Genomic DNA, 14105 nt, shown 5'->3' with positions numbered 1-14105 from the left:
GAAGATACAAACTCATTTGTATACTGGCCGCCTTGGTGGAAGGAGCTGTGTTAGAGTGTTCCAAGAAGCCAACCTTTATCCTTTGGTGTTGCGATATTTCCTCTGTTTGTTTTCCTTCCCTTATGTTTCCGTTTTGTAGTGGCAAGTCTAGTGATCTCGTCGGCCTACTCACTAGACAGGGTGAGTTTAGGGCCAACTGAGGGCCCAAGGTATCCTGCTCGTCGACAGGTTGAAAGAACCTGTATAAGGACGCTAGGGAGCTCAGGAGTCAGCTTGAGGTGAGTTCAGGAGGTGTACTCTTTTCCGGCAGGGACTTCAGGGGCAGCAGGGAGAGTTGTCACAGAGCAGAGCCATATTACATTTTTAGGGTGCCAACCCCCGCTGTTAGGCAGTGCACAGATAGGTGCAGCTATTGAGAGCTAGCAATCTGTCCTATGCACTTTTAGTAATCACGGTGTGGTTTTTAAGTGATGTAATAAAGTATGTAAGTTTTATAGGGACAGTGTATGTGCATGTATATTGTTATTCCCTAGCTGTTATCACATATATGAGTCTTGTAACACACTGCAGTGCGGGCAGATGCTGACACACTGCAGTGCGGGAAGCCGCAGGACTGGAGCGGGACAAAGACTGCAGGGGCACCTGACGGAGGTCACACGGAAGTGCTTCCATGCAGTTTCCGGGAATTTTGCTTACCCATTGAGTCATGTTCCGTTATTATGGAACAGACATACGGCATATGTGCCGCCCCCGTGCCAGCAGCCGGCGCTGCTCGGGTCCGGGCCTTCTGGGGTGGTGGCTCGAGGGCCTCCAGACCCGGGGGTCTCGCGGACACGTCAAATGAAAAGGGGGATGTAAATGTACGGTCTAGGCCGTAGCAAGTTCGTGACGCCACCCACGATGCGTGGTGAAGTGGGACACCACCGCTGCTGTTGTAGGGCACCCGGGGGAGATGTTGTGCAGCCAGTTGTTAACCCCTCCGTGGGTAGGGATGGTGGCCCCGGGACCCGGTGTCTCTGTGCAGGGGATAGCGACCGCAGGGAGTGTTGGTGTACTCACAATTAATAAACCACACGAGTCTCTGGTAAACCAAGATGGTGGTGGCCGCTGCCGCGGCCGGTTGCATTTGGGTCCCCCACCCGGCTGGTGGTCTCTATCCTTTTCTCTGCAGGTGGACTTCCTAGCATGAAACTCAGGAGTCCGCTCCCGACTGGATGTGGCCTAAAGAGCCATGCCCGCAAACGCTGGCCCGTGGGATCTATGGGCCCTGGCGGTGACCTCATATCCCTATCGGTGGGCTGTTGTCTTCTATGAAGGACTTTGGGTGGGACAGAACCTCTAGTCCTGGTCTCAATCGGTGAATTAACCAGTCCGCTTGTTTCCGGATCTGGCTTCAGGATCCGAGTACCCCTCTTTATGCTACGGTTTCCGGGTCGGTTCCCCGTGTCGGAACCGACGGGCTACAACCCTGTCCCGGGCCACCTCGGTTCTGCCGAGCCGTCTTCCCGTCTCCTGCTGATGGAGACCACCGTCTGCCTCCTAGCCAGTGGCACCAGGGCTCCAACCCTGGTACCGTTCAACTTGAACCTTGCTGCTGGAGCTACACTTAGCTCCAGCCCACACTCCTCTCCAAACTGAACTCGAGACTGATCTACTTTGTTTTCCCGCCCCGGGCTGTCTGGACCCCTGAGTGGGCGTGTCCCAACCGCCTGGTCACGCCCACCGGTGTGTCCATCCTTCCCCAAGGGGGGGCAACCAGGGTCTCCGGTCGGCTGCGTGTTACCCAGTGAGGGAAGGTGCTATGCGGGGGCCCATCCGTGACTAGCTGGTCCTGCCAGGGCGTCACACATCCGATCTGTTTTTTTGTAGGATTGGACGCAAACAGCAGTGCTTCCATGTGCCATCCGATCCTACACAGAACACATTGAAAAGATCCTGTCCTGTCAGTAGGTCAGCAAAAAAAAAAGGAACTGAACAGAACAAATGGAACGGTTCTCTAAATGAGCCCTAACAATGAGGCCAAATTTCACCAACACTTTTAGACCATGTGCACACGTTGAGTATTTGGTGAGTTTTTTACCTCAGTATTTGTAAAACCAGGAGTGGAACAAGTATAATAGAAACATGGGCACCACTTCTGTATTTATCACCCACTACTGGTTTTCTCTTACAATTGCTGAGGTAAAAAACTCACTAAATACTCAACGTGTGAACCGGGCCTTGCTCCAGAATTCTGGCATAAAAAACTTGAAAAAGTCACAAAATATTTGCACAAGACGGAGTGGCACAAGACATTTGCAACTTTTTACATTTTGAACCAGTGTCTTCATTCGTGGCAGATGCTGGCTGTGTTACATAGCCATTATTTGTCTGTAACTGCAGCAAGCAGAGCTAGCTCTGATCGCCACAGTTTGACCATGGCACTAAAAGCACAACACCAGTGTTTTTTTTTTTAATTACACTGCTGGAGTGGGGCTTTAAATCTAAGGCCATGTGCCCACGGGACGCTCGTACCTGCGGATATATTCGCAGGTACGGCCGCATGTTTCCCGCAGCTGCCCGCCGGAAGCCGCAGCTATTTTTAGCTGCGAGATTACAGCGGAATAGCTGCGGGAAACATGCGGAGATTCACGCGATTTACCTGCGGACGTCCCGGCCTCTATCTCCATAGCGGAGGGCCGGGATCTCCGCAAGTAAATCCGCATGAATAATTGACATGCAGTTAGGTGCGGCTGAGAGATCTCCGCAGGAGATTCCGCAGCCGCACTTTCCGCAGCGTGGACACAGACACTCTCCATGTCCCATAGGGTAACATGGGGAGTGCCTGTACATGCTAGAACCTGCATATTTATCTGAAAAATCCAGAAAAATCCGCAGGTTTTCCGTGGCAAACTCCGCAGCAAAAAGCTCCCGTGGGCACATGGCCTAAGTCTCCTGTCCCCTGTATTATACTCACGTTCCGTCAACTTCATCTTCTACCAGTGCCGCTTCCGTCGGTGTTTGGCGATTTGTCACCTGCTGGCAGCTCCAGTGCTTCATGGAGCGCGCCAAGGATCACAAATCAATACAAGTATATAAAAGCCTCGTTCTGACTCTCATAGAGTTACACTGAGCACTTCCGACATAATGTCTGACTTCTGGTCAGTCAGTAGTTACAGCACAAGATGGCGTTGGTAAAAGGTGAAGCCATCAGAAGGTGAATATATGGCCTTGGTTCCACTTGCGCATAGCTTCCGATGTAAGAGCATGGGAAATTATATGCTAATGACCCTCGGCTCTGCTACGAGCGTGAACCGAGTGTCATTCGACTGTGATCCGATCTTGCGATCGGATCACAGCTGCGGAGAAAAGGGAGGGTGCACTTTCTCTCTCTCTTCTGCTGCCTGTCTCACCATATATCGCACTGCACTCGGATGACATCCGAGTGCAGTGCGATGTTTCACATGCACCCATAGACTTGTATAGATGTGTGTTAGCCTCGACTCGCTGCCAAATTCTGCATGCTGTTACTCTTTTCTCATGACGATATGGCATGAGAAATCAATCACAGATGGACACTGCCCCATAGTTTTGCATTGGTGCTTTTGCAATCCGATGTTTTATCAGATTGCACTCATCCATGCAAAACATTAGTGGAACCGAGGCCTAAGGCAGGGGGTTTGATTAAAAATGCCAGTGCTCCAGCGCTAAAAAAAACCCCAAATGCTGGAGTGGTGCTTTAAATGAAGCCATTGCCAGTGTATGCACACAGAGTCCTATCAGAAACCTGCGACATGATTGCAAAGAAGTCATAGGTTACCATCAGACGTGTGGCCCTGCTGATAGCCAATGTTATATATATAATTTTTTTATTTTTTTTTTACATGGATAAAAGTTTAAATCACCTCCTTTTACCCCTTCAAAAAAAAAAAAATTTGAAAAAAAAATAAATAAGTAGATAACTTATCTAGTATCGAGGTGTCCAAAAAAGTCAGATTTATCAAAATTATTAAACTAGACGAAAATAAAAAATTGGAATGCGAGAATTGCCATTTTTTTAGTCGACATACTTCTCCCCCCAAAAATGTGATAATAATTGAAAATGAAAACATTTCATGTGGACCCCAAATGGCATGATTAAAAAGCATCAGGTCGGAGAGGAAAAAAACACCAACCCTTACAAAGCACCATGGACAGAAAAAGAAAAAAAAAATGGAGTCACAATTACAAACTTTTCAATTTTTCCACCAATTTGTATCACAGCCATGTCACGGGTGACAGACAGTCATGTGGTTTCTGGCAATAGAAGATCACAACATTTGGCTGGGCAAAATGCTCCCTGACTTTCTATTGTTTCTGCTGTTAGTATTCATTGTACTAAGTAGCCTTCTTGCTGGGTTTTCATCTCTTCCCCTTTAGGACCCAGTGGAGCTCTCCTTCCACCCAGCTGCTGATCATCAGTATTCCCCTTGTGCTTAAAGGGAACCTATCACCAGATTTGGTGACTATAAGCTGCGGCCACCACCAGTTGGCTATTATATACAACATTCTAACATGCTGTATATAAGAGTCCAGGCCGCTGTGTTGAATGTCAAAATCACTTTATAATACCTAAACGGTTGTTACGTTGCAGTTGGGTCAGATGAGTGTCTCCGTTCTCTGGGTGCGGCGCCACCTTTTTCAGCCATCTTTGTCCTCTTTCTTCTGAAGTCAGGGTGCGTCAGCCACACTAGCCGGCATTGAGGTCCTGCGCAGGCGCACTACAATACTTTGATCTGCCTGGGCTCTTATATACAGCATGTTAGAATGCTGTATATAAGAGCCCACTGGTGGTGGCCGCAGCTTATAGGGGCCAAATCTGGTGACAGGTGCCCTTTAAATACTCCCATCTTCAATGGACTGGTGCTGGTGATAATATTCAGTTCATTGAAGCTCTGGTTGCAAGCAGGTGGCTTGTACTCATCTGTGCGATTGTGACTGAAAATTTGGTGAACTTCTACCTGAGTCATCTAATGATAAGTAGTTCATGCTTTTCCCTCTTGTGTCGTCTATAGTGTTTAGTGCAGTTGACAAGGAGCTCATCCCATCCGTTCCCTATTTAGGGTCCAGCACTGGGGATACCTGGGGTCAGGTATGCGGCTCTGCGCATAGGTGCGGAACCTATCTAGGGTGGTGAGGGACCCCAGGGACTAGCAGTAGGTTTGGTCAGGGGTCACCATCTCCCCCTTCCCTAGACATAGGGTTTCTCTTCCCTCTCGCTGTTTGCTTGGTACTTCCCCGTACCTAGCGTGACAGTTTGTCAGTGCATTATATGGTAAAATTAATGGGGTCATTCAAAACTACATCTGGTCCTGTAAAAAATAAAAATTAAATTAAAAATGTAAAATATTAGTTAGTCCTCTTGAAACAAGGGGGGTTCTGGGAAAGCAAAAAGGCAAAAATTAAAAATTCCCCTATTATTGGAAAATTAATTATAATTGTCCCAGTAAAAAGCACTACAGAATTTGTGGGGAAAAAAATTATGTTGATGGGAAAAAGACGGTGAAAGAAAAACTTGAAAAATTAATTATGGCGCTTTGCATAATTACATCTCCTTAAGGGGTTCGAACCCCCTACGCAACCTATTCCAGCACAGCCATTGTTCTAGAGTTCTTCCAGGAATGGACTTAGCAGTTCCAGTAAGAAATTAATTAAACTTAATTAAATGTGCACTTATTAATTCCACAGAATCCATTAGAAGGAGATACACATTTAATTAACATTCAGCTTTGCACATGCGCCCTCCCGCAAGATATTTTGCTATGTATACATTTATGCCCGCCAGTGAATGTTTGTTTTTTTTGCGGATCTCAGAAACAAAAGATTAACAAGATTGACAACTGGCTTATCCAGTAATGTTTACCTATGAGGCGGGGATTCAGAGGATTCCACCAATAGTATCGCTTGTAGGGTGTTTCTGAGACACGTGTACAGAGAAAGCAGGAAGTGCTATATACCGGCGCTGGGTTGAAGCTGGACAGGTGCGTGTGGGTCTTTGGGCTACGGGTCGGTATAAAGTCCAAAATTCTGTCATGACGGCGACATTTTTACCGCCGCTTTATATCGTTAGCTTGCCAGTGGCGTATCTATGCACTATGTCGCCTAAGCCGGTGGTTAATGATATTTGTGAATGAAAACATCATTGTTATAGCTATATATCTTCCTGTTGTCCAGTTTTGGGTATCCTAAGCCTCCTGTTTATACGTGAGGCATTATATATACCACATATATGTCATGATATATCTTATATCCTGATATTCCTGAGGCTTTGGCTGTGGAAATGTGATTAGAATTCGTGTTAACAGCAGTGTGCCAAATTTTTACCTCAGAAAGTTAGTGGAAATCTAGTTCCCATGGGATGGCGGTGCTAGTCCTGTGTTCACATTGGTCAGTCGCTATGACTGATGTACTTATTTTTATCCTCCACTGTGTTTTTTTTTTTATGGGGCTTCATTACAAGCATATGTATGTTCAGGTGGTGCACGATTACCCCTTTTGCTTTATTGTGGTGGTAATCATAGCCGAAATGACAACTTGACCTCGCCGTGTGAATATATGGGCAGCGTTCTTTAAAATAGATATTTTCCTCGAAATGTTAAAGGTCTCTGCTGTTTGTCAGTGAATATGGAATTTTTTCTTCACATCCAGATGCTGTTAATCGCATTCCATCATCGCATAGTGATGAGCGAGCATTACAATGCCCGGGTGCGCGGTACACGTAACGAATAGTGAAGAGCGAGAACTACCATGTTCAGTGCTCGGTACTTGATACAAATAGTGGTGAGTGGGCACTACCGTGTTCTGGTGCTCGGTACTCGTAATGATTAGTGATGAGTGAGCACTACAATGCTTGGGTGCTCGGTACTTGATACAAATAGTGATGAGTGAGCACTACCATGCTCGGGTGCTCAGTACTCGTAATGATTAGTGATGAGTGAGCACTACAATGCTCGGGTGCTCAGTACTCGTAATGATTAATGATTAGTGATGAGTGAGCACTACAATGCTTGGGTGCTCAGTACTTGATGCAAATAGTGATGAGTGAGCACTACCATGCTCGGGTGCTCAGTACTCGTAATGATTTAGTGATGAGTGAGCACTACAATGCTTGGGTGCTCGGTACTTGATACAAATAGTGATGAGTGAGCACAAACCATGCTCGGGTGCTCAGTACTCGTAATGATTAGTAATGCGTGAGCACTACAATGCTCGGGTGCTCAGTACTCGTAACAAATAGTGATGAGTGGGCACTGTCATGCTCGGTACTCGTAACAAATAGTGGTGAGTAGGTACTACCATGCTCGGGTGCTCGTTACTCGTAACGAATAGTGGTGAGTGGGCACTACCATGGGTGCTCGGTACTCGTAACGAATAGTGATGAGTGGGCACTTCCATGCTCAGGTGCTCGGTACTGGTAACGAATAGTGATGAGTGAGCACTACCATGGATGCTCGGGTGCTCGGTACTTGTAACGAATAGTGATGAGTGGGCACTTCCATGCTCAGGTGCTCGGTACTGGTAACGAATAGTGATGAGTGAGCACTACCATGGATGCTCGGGTGCTCGGTACTCGTAACGAATAGTGATGAGTGGGCACTTCCATGCTCAGGTGCTCGGTACTGGTAACGAATAGTGATGATCGAGTACTACCATGCTCGGGTGCTTGGTATTCGTAGCGAATATATGAAAAATGCTCAAATTTCCCATTGACTTCCATTATCTTCGGTACACGAGTTGTACCCATCCGTGCATTAACTGCTCGCTATGAGTACCGAGCGCTCGAGCATAGTAGTGCTTGCTCATCTCTACTCCCTTTTAATCTCTTTGCATCTTTAGAAACTTGCAGCGGTTAAAAGACGATCAAAAACCTTAGCATAGGCACAGCGCGTCCCTTCTCCAGAGAAATGCATACATCTTCTTGACTGTTTATCCAGCGCATTTTCAGGCAGGTTTCCAGCTAGAATCTATTTGAAAAAGACTGTGCACATAGCCAAAGGCTATTCACCTGGAGTTGTTTTTCCAGAGTGAATCTCCTCCAAAATCCACAAAAGCACTGGTAAAACTCTTCCTATTAATTTCTACAAAATGTCAACGTTTTGTTCTTAGGCTATGTGCGCACGTTGCGTTTTTTCCTGCGTTTTGGCTGCGTTGAAAACTGCACTGTGATATTGTCAAAATGCATGCATTGTGCTTCCCCAGCAAAGTCTATGAGAAGTCAGAAAATTCCATGCTCACGTCGCTTTTTTAGGCAGCGTTTTGGATGCCAAATATTTGTCAAAATCGATGCCTAAAAAAAGCAGCATGTCACTTCAGTGCGTTTTGGTTGCATTTTCCATCTCTCTCTCTCTCTCTGTCTCTGTCTCTGTCTCTGTCTCTGTCTCTGTCTCTCTCTCTCTCTCTCTGTGTCGATGTCGGTCCCTCTCTCTCGGTCTCTCTCTTCTTTCTCATACGCACCGATCACCGGCGCGGCACTGCACGGCTGTCACACTGCTCCGGTGGCTTCTCCTGCTTCTGAAAGTGCCAGCCGCTCATTAGGCCATCGATTATTCACTACTTCCCCCGCCCACCGGCGCCTATGATTAGTTGCATTCAGACGGGCCCCCACACTGAGTGACAGCTGTTTCACTGCAGCCAATCACAGCTGCCGGTGGGCAAGTCTATATTGTGCAGTAAAATAATTAAAAAAAAAAGTGCAGTCCCCCCCAAATGATACCCAGCCAAGATAAAGCCACACAGCTGGGGGCTGGTATTCTCAGACTTGGGGAGGCCTATCATTTTTAGGCTGCCCCCCGCTTAAAAATATCAGCCAGCAGCTGCCCGGAATTGCCGCATCCATTAGATGCAACAGTCCCGGTACCTTACCCAACTCTTCCTAAATTGCCCTAGTGTGGTGGCAAGCGGGGTAATAAGGAGTTAATGGCAGCCCATAGCTGCCACTAAGTCCTAGGTTAATCATGGCAGGCATCTATGAGACACCCCCATAATTAACCTGTAAGTTAAAGAAAATAAACACAAACACCCAAAAAATCCTTTATTTGGAATAAAAGATAAAAAAAAAAACCCCTCTTTCACCACTTTATTAATCCACAAACACCCCTCCAGGTCCGATGTAATCCACACGAGGTATCATGACGCTTTCAGCTCTGCTACATCGGAAGCTGACAGCGAGCGGCCATAGAGCACAACCGATAGCTGTCAGCTCCATGCAGGAACGGAAGTGAGTCGCGCTGTCAGCGGTGACGTCACACAGGTTACCCGCGGGCGGCCACAGCCGAATCCTCCAACTGTGACAGCAAGTCGCCCGAGTGACTGAAGTGAGCCGCGAGATCAGTGGTGCCCTCATTCAGGTGATTTACGGTCTCGGATGGAGGACTTCAGCTTTGGCCGCGGGTAACCTGAGTGACGGCACTTCTGATCGCACAGCTCACTTTAGTCACTCCGGCGACTTGCTGTCACAGTTAGAAGATCCAGCTGTGGCTGCCCGCAGATAACCTGAGTGATGTTATCGCTGATAGCGCAACTCACTTCAGTTGCTGCCGAGACACAGAGACAGATCAGTGCGATGACAGTGAAGTCGGGTTAAGTTCATCCGAGTTCATTCTCATCGCGCGGCTCTATCTCGCAGCCAGCCATGCTCTATGGGGATGTAGCAGAGCCGAGTGGGACCGCAGAGTCAAAAATACATCCAAAATGCAATGGTTTTGGATGAATTTTGTTTTGTCAAACGCAGAGTTTACAGTTGTCAAAACGCTGCAGTTTATTTGTCAAGCCAGAATGCAGCGTGCGCACATAGCCTTTGAGCTGCTTCGTTATAACTTTTGCCTTGTGACTTTGAGAAAGCATTGAAGCATTGTACATCACCAACTTGCTCCTGGATAATGGGAAACGTAGTTCCTGGAGGAGGTTAAGATCCCATTCTTCTTAAGAATAATTGTAGGTGAGTCCCTTCCTTCAGTGAATAAAATATTGAAATATTGGGTCCATGGCCAGGAAACTCCCCAGATCTCAATCTCATTGAGGACCTGTGATCAAACCTTAAAAAGCAAGTAGACAAACAAAATCACAAAATTTGTGATAAAATCCAGATGTACATGTTTGACCTCTCGTCCATTCATTTATGGGACTGCTGGAAATAACAGCGCGCTGTGTGTATTTTTCTGGCAGTCTCGTGAAAAATAAGTGGAGCAGGGGCTGAATGTGGCACTAGCACCTTTGCTCGGTTCAAGACTTGATTCTACAAAGCCCTGTTCTCCAGATTGTGGGGGTCCTACTCTGTGGATAGAGGTTAACTTGCTATTTTGAGAAATAACCTTTACATACAGTGCCTTGCGAAAGTATTTGGCCCCCTTGAATTTTTCAACCTTTTCCCACATTTCAGGCTTCAAACATAAAGATAAAAATGTTAATGTTATGGTGAAGAATCAACAACAAGTGGGACACAATTGTGAAGTTGAACGAAATTTATTACTTATTTTAAACTTTTAAAAAAAATAATAAACTGCAAATTGGGGCGTGTAATATTACCGTATTTTCCGCTTTATAAGACGCACCGGATTATAAGACGCACCCCAAATTTAGACATAAAAAAAGGTAAAAGAAAAATGGGGTCCGTCTTATACTCCGGTGTTCTCTTACCGGAAGGGGGCAGCAGTGGTGGCGAAGCGGGGTCACAGGAGGCACAGGTTGTGCTGGCAGGCGCGGCGGGTCAGTGGCAGTGGGGTCCGTGGTTACAGGTGCCGTGGCGTCCGTGGCGGCAGCAGCGGCGGCGGGTGAGCCGTGCAGCAGGCTGGTGCAGTGAGTGTCCGCGGTCCCGGCTCAGTGGTGGCAGCGGCGGCGACTGCTCAGTGGTGGCAGCGGCGGGGACTGCTCAGTGGTGGAGCAGACGGATGCGGTGTTTTCCCTGTGTGTCCGCGGTCCCGTTTCAAGTAATGGCGCCCGGAGCGACGCGTGCGCAGATGGAGCTCTCATCCAAGGGCTCCACCGGCGCCATCATTTGAAAGTGGGACCGCGGACAACTGGTAACTTGCTGCACAGCCGGCCACCCCGCACGCACAGAGTGGCAGCCAGCAGGCTGCCCGCCCACCCTGCGTGCAAGCCGCCGGGTACCTGTGCTTGCGTGCGGTGGCAGCCGGGTACCCGTGGCTGTGTGCGGGCGGCAGCCGGGTGCCTGTGTGAGGGCGGCAGCCGGCTGCTGCCCGGACGGGCACCCGACTGCCGCCCGCACACAGCACCCGGTTGCCGCCCGCACACAGCCATGGGTACCCGGCTGCCACCGCACGCAAGCACAGGTACCCGGCCGCCCGATCGCCTCAGACAGGACCCCCTCCCCCAGGTACCGCTATATAAGACGCACCCCCCATTTTCCTCCCAAATGTTTGGGAGGAAAAGTGCGTCTTATAAAGCGAAAAATACGGTACTCATCCCCTTTAGTTTCAGTGCAGCAAACGCACTCCAGAAGTTCATTGAGGATCTCTGAATGATCCAATGTTGTCCTAAATGACTAATAATGATAAATATAAGCCACCTGTGTGTAATCAAGTCTCTGTATAAATGCACCTGCTCTGTGATAGTCTCAGTGTTCTGTTTAAAGCGCAGATAGCATCATGAAGACCAAGGAACACAACAGACAGGTCCATGATACTGTTGTGGAGAAGTTTAAAGCCGGATTTGGTTACAAAAAGATTTCCACAACTTTAAACATCCCAAGAAGCACTGTGCAAGAGATCATATTGAAATGGAAGGAGTATCATACCACTGCAAATCTACCAAGACCCGGCCGTCCCTCAAAAAGTTCATCTCAAATAAGGAAAAGATTGATCAGAGATGCAGCGAAGAGGACCATGATCACTCTGGATGAACTGCAGAGATATACAGCTGAGGTGGGAGAGTCTGTCCATAGGATAAAAATCAGTCGTACACTGCACAAATCTGCCTTTATGGAAGAGTGGCAAGAAGAAAGCCATTTCTCAAAGTTATCCATAAAAAGTGTTGTTTAAAATTTGCTACAAGCCACCTGGGAGACACCAAACATGTGGAAGAAGGTGCTCTGATCAGATGAAACCAAAATCTCACTATTTGGGCACAATGCCAAACAATATGTTTGGCGTAAAAACAACACAGCTCATCACCCTGAGCACACCATCCCCACTGTCAAACATGGTGGTGGCAGCATCATGGTTTGGGCCTGCTTTTCTTCAGCAGGGACAGGGAAGATGGTTAAAATTGATGGGAAGATGGATGGAGCCAAATACAGGACTATTCTTGAAGAAAACTTGTTGGAGTCTGCAAAAGACCTGAGATGGGACGGAGATTTGTCTTCATACAAGACAATGATCCAAAACATAAAGCAAAATCTACAATGGAATGGTTCACAAATAAACGTATCCAGGTGTTAGAATGGCCACGTCAAAGTCCAGACCTGAATCCAATCGAGAATCTGTGGAAAGAGCTGAAAACTGCTGTTCACAAACGCTCTCCATTCAACCTCACTCAGCTCCAGCTGTTTGCAAAGGAAGAATGGGCAAGAATTTCAGTCTCTCGATGTGCAAAACTGATAGACATACCCCAAGCGACTTGCAGCTGTAATCGCAGCAAAAGGTGGCGCTACAAAGTGTTAACTTAAAGGGGCTGAATAATATTGCACGGCCAAATTTTCAGTTTATTATTTTTTATAAAAGTTTAAAATAAGCAATAAATTTCATTCAACTTCACAATTGTGTCGCACTTGTTATTGATTCTTCACCATAACATTAACATTTTTTTATCTTTATCTTTGAAGCCTGAAATGTGGGAAAAGGTTGAAAAATTCTAGGGGGCCGAATACTTTCGCAAGGCACTGTGTATGAAATGGAATGAATGTCATAATGTGATAAGTGTCTTTGCACATTGGTTTTACACCTGGCATGGTTACATTCTTCTCTGCTGAGGAAATCTATGATATTGATTAGTGGTATAGTTAAATGTGTGAACACCGTGGTTGTAGCTTTAACCGTTGACCTGTACTAACATTTGTGACATCTTCAGTATGAAGTTAGCCTGAGGGTGGATGCTTTGGGTTTTCTTGGTTTCTTATAAATCAAGCTTAAAGGGGTTTTCCATTTTCAGAAAACATCTATTCCCCAGGTTATGTTAGTTTTAGAAAACAAAAAAACTGCCCTTTACTCACCCGCCCCAGGTTCAGCTCTGAATCTCCCGATGTCTGTTATTGTTTGCAGAGCTGGCCTCCTCTTGTCAGCGCTGCAGCCAATTACTGTTTTGCCACCTATTAAACTAATATAACCATAATTTATCAGTTCTTTCTCTTAATAAATATTGTACACCCCCCCCCCCCTCCAAGTAATAAAGTCAAATTCGCCCATGTACGGCAGGGAGATGCATCATTATTACACCGTCCCACAACAGAATTGCAACATTTTTATAACAGTTTCTGGGCAATAATGTAAAAAAAATTAAATACATATATGCATTCTCTTTTGTCATGGTCTGCAATCATTTGCTCTTATACTGCTCCCTTCCCCTGCAGACACTAATGGTCAATCCTCCTGCTTCCTCAGCACAGCAGACCTCAACTCCTCTGAGTTGTCATAGCAGTTCTTTCATGGTGAACAGCAAATTAGGCCTGACCCCGGCCCTTCCTCGGCAGGCAGTAATAGTCGTCGATTTACCTGGTCCCCACTACCGCAGCAACATGAGAAGGCTAGTGCTATTAGTCATAGCAGTCCCACGGTAGTTACCAGTGACAGACAGCAGCAGTCTCCCTTTAGCAGGTAGTAGTATTAGTCAGGGATTAAGCTGGTCCCAACTCCACCTAGTAGTCACAGCAGTCCCCCAATAGTTCTCCCCACACTAGAAATTTCACTCTCAATCCTCTACTCAGCAGGCAGTAATAGTCGTGGATTCAGCCATATCCTCAGTAGGCACAGCAAGCTCTCATTTCCCCAAATAGTCATTGCAGTCCCCTTGTACTTGTGATTAACAGTAAGTTCATTCTTTTTATACGGATTCACACTGCCGTGTTTCTCATTTCGAGTATGGACCACGATGTATGGACCGGCTGCTGGTCCGCATCTCCGAACTCGATAGTGACA

The 14105-nt window shown here is 46.9% G+C and overlaps 1 protein-coding gene across 1 annotated transcript in view; it reads left to right on the top strand.

The window, feature by feature from the left end:
- Nucleotides 1-5952: 5952 nt before the first annotated feature.
- SLC39A11 (solute carrier family 39 member 11) overlaps nucleotides 5953-14105 on the top strand; it is a 550060-nt gene continuing 541907 nt past the window's right edge. The window contains exon 1 of the mRNA XM_075350678.1: nucleotides 5953-5999. The gene's annotated coding sequence lies outside the window, so the exon portion shown is untranslated. The remainder of the gene's footprint in view (nucleotides 6000-14105) is intronic.

This window comes from Anomaloglossus baeobatrachus, chromosome 5 (genome assembly GCF_048569485.1).
Source record: "Anomaloglossus baeobatrachus isolate aAnoBae1 chromosome 5, aAnoBae1.hap1, whole genome shotgun sequence".
NCBI lineage: Eukaryota > Metazoa > Chordata > Amphibia > Anura > Aromobatidae > Anomaloglossus > Anomaloglossus baeobatrachus.
The sequence above is the reverse complement of the archived record's forward strand: the minus strand, read 5'-3'. Positions and strand labels throughout refer to the sequence as shown.